This window comes from Erpetoichthys calabaricus, chromosome 1 (assembly GCF_900747795.2).
Source record: "Erpetoichthys calabaricus chromosome 1, fErpCal1.3, whole genome shotgun sequence".
NCBI classification, from domain to species: Eukaryota; Metazoa; Chordata; class Cladistia; order Polypteriformes; family Polypteridae; genus Erpetoichthys; species Erpetoichthys calabaricus.
This window is the reverse complement of record NC_041394.2, coordinates 218,264,406-218,272,400: the sequence shown is the minus strand read 5'-3', so window position 1 is coordinate 218,272,400 and position 7,995 is coordinate 218,264,406.

Here is a 7,995-nt window from a genome sequence, read left to right as displayed (position 1 = left end):
CCTGCCTAAGCATCTGTTCCTTTAAAATTTTGCAAAGCAATCAATCTGCAGAAAAGCAAAAAAATAACATGGAATGAATGCCTAATTATATCAAGAAAAATTCTTTGTTGAAATGAATACTCTGGCTTAAAGAAAAGCGGGGTATTACTAAGTGTGTGAATATTATATTGTGCTCTGAACTCAATTTTTTTAAGAAAGCTCAAATTATAGCTCACTAGATCTTAACAATAATGAGCTCCTTTTTAAGAGAGAGGTACAAAAATAGTTTTCTTGATGTATATTTCATGTAGAAAACCACTGATTACAATTTTGGATAATTACACATGATACTGTATGCATTCATTCTTTATTTAATGGTACTCTTTACTGCAGCCACTTATACAATTTTATGCTACACTTTATATTTAAAAAAGTGGGAGAACAAAACGGAAAAGGCAAACTGAGAGGTAAATTAAAATGTGAGCAAAAAAATATGTCCTTTCTTCTTCCAGGGCTGGCTTTGCCTTCTAACCAGCACTACGCAGATAGGAGCCACTGCCCTGCAAATGGAGTGTTTTGTTATGTCATGTCAATGTCATATTATCACACTGCTGTTTGGCCCTAGTCCCGAAACTTAAAGCCACTAGGCTGCTGGCCCAGTCCTGTAATTGACTTACAGATTGAACCAGATAAAGTCACTTTACCTGCCAAAGAACACAATAAAACAATAATGCCAAGGATTTCTACTTTAAAGCACCCTGGAATGTTCATTATGAAAAGCTGCTATATAACATTTACTTGTTTGTCTTATGTCTTGATGGCGGAAGTGAGATTTCATTAATACAATTCTGGATCCTACAGTCATTTCCTCAAGAAAATGCATGTTAAAGATAGACATTTTGAAATGTGTTATTATTTTTGTAGCTTTGGGCTGTTTCTAAAAAGGACACAGGTTGCAACGTTTTGCTTTCAAGCATATTTTATGACATTTTTTTTTCTTTCTGTTATACATAACATTCAAATTAATATGAGACACAATATACTTTGAGAACCATCCCAAATGCAAAACTCACAAGAAAATTATTTAGACAAGTGCCGGCAACCTTGAGACAATGGCTTGACTTCCCCTTGGCTCAGGCCTCAATTGTTCTATGAACATCTGTGATTATGTGAATTCAGGAAAAGATAGGACAATCGAAGCAACAAAGAACTTAGTAACGTGTGCCATGTTATTAAGAACAATTGGCAACAGTCATTGGCTAAAGAACAACAAACAAATCACAGACGTTTGGCAAGAATACAAAAGGTAAACATAGAAAAGAACTCTGAATGGATTTTCACGTGTTTGTGCTTTTCCAAGTCATCTGAGATCTGTATGAATTTCCATACATGGGAGAGGATTTAAAAAATGTAGGTATTTAAAATATGAAAAAACTGAACCTCAGCTTTCTTGATATTTCAGAAGAAGAAAATAGTAAAAAATAACAATGTTCAAATCAGGCATAGCACAGGATACACAGAGTTTAGAAAGTGTGATACCCGTAAGGTTCATGTGTATGAGCCGAGGCCCTGGGTCAGGTGTTTTCTTCTTTTTTTAAGGCAAAGGTGGCCAGCTCTGTAATAGTAAATGGTAAATGTTGACCATGACCACAGTATCTACTGCAGCTGGCACTGATGACAAGTACAAGCTGCCTCAAGCCCAATTAAGTGACACTTCTCAGGAGGAGAATGATGGAGACATTGGGAGAGGCAAATCCATAGCAAAACACTTGCAGGAACAAGGCAATTTAACATAGTACATTTTGCAAAGGTATAGAGAGGTATGTCCTGAATACCATCATATTTGAAAAAAGAATGATGCTATTAGGGCGGCACAGTGGTGCAGTGGGTAGCACTGCTGCCTCCCAGTTAAGAGACCCGGGTTCGCTTCCCGGGTCCTCCCTGCATGGAGTTTGCATGTTCTCCCCGTGTCTGCGTGGGTTTCCTCCCACAGTCCAAAGACATGCAGGTTAGGTGCATTGGCAATCCTAACTTGTCCCTTGGTGTGTGTGTGTGTGCCCTGCGGTGGGCTGGCGCACTGCCCGGGGTTTGTTTCCTGCCTTGTGCCTTGTGTTGGCTGGGATTGGCTCCAGCAGACCCCCGTGACCCTGTAGTTAGTATATAGCAGGTTGGATAATGGATGGATGGATGGATGATCTACATTACTAAACCACAGTTTTAATTTATGCACGGAGGCACCGACACGCATGCGCAGTGCGCCGCGGCGCCCCAGAGTCAAACGCAGCAGTTTCCCAGAAGTCAGTAGGTGGCGCCCAAACACCGCCCAAACACCACAACCCACAGTCAAATGCAGCGGCCTCCCAGAGTCAGTAGTATGTATGTGCCAGCAGTCTATGTGGCATGTTTGGGATACAAACAATAAACGGAGGCACCTACCACGCACTTCACAAACACCACAAGTGAAGAAGTCACGGTTCCAAAACGAAACACCTCAAGTAACGGAAATACAAAAACGAGCCCATATGGATAAACAAAATGAACGAAGGCGCCTACAACGCGCCTCTGAAACAGCGGACGCAAAGGAGTCACGGCTCCAACAACACAGAGCTCAAAGGCACCTACAACGCGTTTCTGAAACACTACATGCAAGAGAGGCACAGATCCAACACGAATAATCCACTGTGCCACCACTCAGTGTGTATAGGTTGGAGTATGCTTCCTAACAGTAAACGACTTCTACCTGACGACACAGCCACAGAACAACAAAGACGAGACACAACACCACCTGTAAACTAGACTTAATGAACGAAGGCGCCCACACAAAGAAACCGCTTTAGTTCAAATTGGGTTATTCAATTAAATGGAAACTTTACCATGCCAACGACCTGTGAACTAAACCTGAGGTGCAGCATGAATGCCAGGTTGTACAGCTGCCCGGACAATGAACGAGCGCGCCCACAACGCGCTTTTGACACAGCACAGGCAAAGGAGGCACGTATCTAAATGAAGGGAGCTCAACGATTAGTAATACAAACTCGAGCCCGTATGGCTACGACCTGTAAACGAGCCCGTATGGATACATGTTATTGAATTAAATGGAAACTTTACCATGCCTACGACCTGTCAACTAAACCTGAGGTAAAGCGTGCACGCCAGGTTGTACAGCTGCCCGGACGCGACCGCCCACACCACTGCATATACCCTGCATGATATTTCATCACGCAGAAATTGATTGCCATTCTTGGATTTCCGATTCGCTGGCAAATCGCGGGCTTACTTGTGCTATTATAATATCTACATTCAGTAATGCAGCTGACAGCAATAGAAGCATGAGTAGTCATTCTGTTTCTTCGTCTTTACTGGATCACTCCTAGTAGTACACTTTGCTAATTTAACCAAAACACAGTGTATCTAAATACACTGGCCTAATAGAAAACATTATGTGACACACATTGAGCATTTCAAAATAATAGTTGCCACCTGCACTAGATAGGTAACATTTTCAAATAGCTTTTATATGTATTTTCCACTTTGGGCTGGGATGTCAGGCAGCTGGGGTAAATGTAACATACAACCAATAGCTATTATCGTCTAACTTAAGAAGACATAATATGCAATTAAATTGATACTGTAATATATTTATCCTCAAAATTTTGTAACGTGTGAGTCCCTGTCTTGCACCCCAAAACACGAGGCTGAGTCTCAGTACTTTAGCAAATCCAGCTTTATTCAGCTTGACACAGGAACAGCACGGTTATTTATTGTAGAGGGATCTACCATTCTCCTATACACAGCAGTCAGGCAGGGTCATGGCCAAGTAATACTGTTCCCTGAATTTATAATGTTCCTTGAATCAATGACAGGCACTTACAGCACAAACGTGATCGGCTCGGATTTATTTTCCCGGCAAGCCGCTGCAGTGCTGGGAGCCCGTGGGTGCCCCGGCAATGGATATGCTGTCTTCCACAGACATGGCAATCACACTTCGGGACGCTGTTCGGCGTGTCGTCCCGTTGGGGGGGGGGGAGTCCCAAAAGAGTTTAGAAACCTTAAAATTTCTCAACATTTTATTCATTTTATTAAAAGCTATTAACATTTCATACAATCAAGTCAAACTTAAAAAAACTAAATTCAATTCAATCCCCACCCAAGGCCAACAGCCAGAGTAAAACTTTTGAGAGTAGAAAAGAGGGAAGAGTATTCTTTTCCCCAATTTAAACATTTATTCTAAAATGTTATTGACTGCCAGGTTTTTAAAAAGTTTTGAACAGATCTTCTAAGTGAGAATTTTATTTTTTTACATTTCAAATAGTATATAACATCAGTTGCCCGCTGACTTATAACAGGTGGGCTTGGATTCTTCCAGTTAAGCAAGACAAGTCTCCCAGCTAGTAGTGTATTATAGACAATTACAATCAATTTGTCCTTCTCCACTTTAAGCCCATCTGGGAGTACACCAAATACAGCAGCTGTTAATAGGTTAGGAGGGATGCAACACCAAGGCTGTGTGAAAGGCATTTAAAGATTTGTGTCCGGAATGATGTTAATTTGATGAATTTCTATACCGCCCCAATCTGAATTACTCAAAACAATTCAAAGATTGAAGATATGCTTCATGTACAAGTAGACAAGTTTATTTACATTTTCCATACAGAGACCAAAACAGTGTCTCGCAATAAAATTAGGAAATATTAAAGAAAAAAGCAAATGGTTACTTTGTCAGACTTTAACAATTTTATAAATAGCTGTGCCTCAAAGAAAATGTTTTTCCCAATCACTGTTGTTGTATATCTCCTCTACTTATTTTTGTATTTTCATTAGATATATTGCCTTCAACACCATACCTGATTTTTCCAGGATGTGTGTATGTCAAATAGAACTCAATATATTAAAATGAGAAACAATCAACATGTGACATAATCTCATGAAGCACATCCCATTCAACGCTTCCACCCCAACACATGTCCTGTGCTGTACCACCAGGAACTGTAGCAGTGCCCACCGACTGTAACACCACACTTGACCTAGGGAGTGACTGCATTATCTTACATTAACCTAAAATAATTCTCACACCCTAACAGTTGCACATAAACAATCAGTTTTCATCAGTAATTGAAAGGAGGGTGGCATAGCCTTTAAGTGCTTACTGTTATCGCCTGGCTTTTGTTTTTACATTTTTACATTTTCTCCTTGGTCTCTAAAAACTCTTTGCCTTGGAGGTTTTAGTGGTCAAGAAATCCAGTTGTCTTACTCGTTTTTTTAACTTTTACAGCATTAGAAATGAATCATGTCTCGCTGTAATATCTTGTTTTTGCTATAGGCACCACCATCTTCTGAATTATGTTTGCTTGGTTGCCAGGTGGTTGCTAGGCAGGACAACCAGGAGTGACATCATTACCAACACAGTATAAAGGTCAGCATTGTGCATTTCCTGGTTGTCGAAGTTTGTGGATTCAACCTAAAAAATAATAACTAGTATGAATTATTGCATGTGCTGATAGTTTCCTCGTTACAAACCCCCTTATTGTCCATGACCTCAATTTACATCTTTTGTTTTATCTCTGTATAGTGCTGGCTTTGATCTTGCTCTGTTCCTATAGTATGATTTCTGTCTTGCTTTTTGGATTAATAACTTTCTTACTAGTTACTTTCTTTCCAGCTTTGACTGTCTCTTGGGTGCAAGGGCAATTCAAACTGCTCTCACCAGTGCCATTAGTACAATTACTTAATAGCCCAAGAAATGTGGGTTTAATATTCAGCTAGATCACTGCAGACTTTTCATGCCCTCTCAATTGGTTCTTTCTGAGCACTCCACTTTCATTTCCAAAGAATATACAAAACTGGCCCAATGTGAAACAGTGTACTTTAGACACTGCATGTATGTGTGGTAGGTGGGCTAGAAGTGGGATGGTATTTACTTCTTACGTTTTGGCTGTTGCTTAGAGGTACTGTATCAGTTTGCCTCCTGCTTGCCAAATATGTTCCAATGACCCCCACCACCCAGTCGCATTGTTCAAAACTCCATTTTGGACCCAGTCCCACTCTTTGATTCAATGTCAATGTGTCAGGGTGCTCTAAGTTCCTGTTCTTCAACTGAATACAACTTCAGTCTTAAATATAGGATACAAGCACTTATGCATATTCATTTCGTAGGCACAGCATGAAAGGCCAATGCCTTGACTGCCATTCTTCACAGGACAGGTCCTAGCCGTACACCTATCATAAGCTCTGGCTCCCTTTGATCCTTTAATGGAAAAAGTAGACTAAGAAAATGATGGCTAGATGGATTTCTTTGTGTAAATCTGATGCTTTTTAGGTTCTCTAAATGTTTGCCTTTTGCTAGAGTATGACTGTTTTATTGATTATTGTAGCTTGCATTGTTTTTAAGTTAATAATAATAATAATAAATTTTATTTATATTGCACTTTATATTTTAGCACTCTCAAAGTGCTACAGAGTAAAAATAAAAATAATAAAACAAGAAAATCTATTTATACTTTAACAAAATATCTTTCTAAAAAGATGAGTTTTTAGATTCCGTTTAAAAACATCAGTCGACTGTGGGGCTCTCAGGCAGTCAGGGAGGGCATTCCACAGTCTCGGCGCCACAGATGAAAAAGCCCTATCACCCATACTGCGAAGCTTGGTTCTAGGGACTTGGAGAGTGTTAGTGTGTACAGAGCGGAGGGTGCGTGAGGAGGTATGAGGGGTAAGGGGTTCCTGTAAGTAAAGGGGGGCATGTCCATAAATGCACTGATGGGTGAGGAGAACGACCTTGTACTCAATTCTGAGTGGGACAGGGAGCCAGTGAAGGCTTTTCAGGATTGGGGTGATATGGTCATGCTTTTGCACCCTCATCAGGATCCTGGCAGCGCTATTTTGAATATACTGGAGTCTCTGCATACTCTTGCCAGGAATCCCGATGAGGAGCACATTCCAGTTATCCAGCCTGGAGGAGACAAAGGCATGGACAAGCTTCTCTGCATCTGCCAGGGTGAGAGTTAGGCGGAGTTTAACGATGTTCTTGAGGTGGTAGAAAGAGGACTTACAGAGGTGTTTGATGTGGGTGTCAAAGGTGAACTGAGGGTCCATTTTAACACCCAAATTGGTGACAGATGTGGAAAGGGGGATGTTTTGGCCAGCGAAAGTGATACTGGTGATGGTAGAAGAGCAGAGATGGTGTGATGTGCCAACTAAGATGGCTTCTGTTTTGGATCTGTTTAGCTGAAGAAAATTGAGCCTCATCCACGCCTCTATCTCCTCCAGGCAGGTAGTCAATGTAGATATTGGCAGAGGAGCAGTAGAGGAGGTGGGGGTAGTCCTGAGGTAAAGCTGAGTGTCATCAGCATAGCGGTTTATAAGTTTCACTAAACCATATAAATAATTTCTTAATCCAGTGTAAATTTTCTATGCTGGTATCTCTTTTTTTCTATATTTGGATATACCTTTACTTTGAAGTCCAGCCTTTACTGTGCCAATTCCTGCTGTTGTGCCATACATAACCCAGAGCACACAACTTTCTATTCCATGTATTTCTTGAAAGATAAGTTTTATTTAATGAATTAGTTTGTAAAAGAATGAGAAAAATACAATCAGGAACAGTGTTAGATAAATGAACACTAAAAAAAAAGAATCTGCCAATCTGTAGTAGACTCAAATATCAATTTGCCTTATATTTGTATACTATGTGTTTCTCTCCTTTCATTTGCGTTTATTATTTGTTTTTTGCTTAGGTGACACATTACAACTTTGTCACAGTATCATATGGTTATGGAGATGCTAAATGTAAGGTGAAGTCTGATAGAAATGCCTGATTTCAATGTAAAAGTACCAAAAAATGTGTCTATGGAAACTTTTTAATCTTGCACATCTTGGACCTAATATATATTCATGTGCAGCAGTCTAATAATGTTGAATTGTTTATTCATAATGCAATAGACAACCAGATTTAAAAGGATCAGTTGTTTTGTAAAAGTCACAGGTTTTCCTGTTGTGATTTAGCAGACAAATAACAGA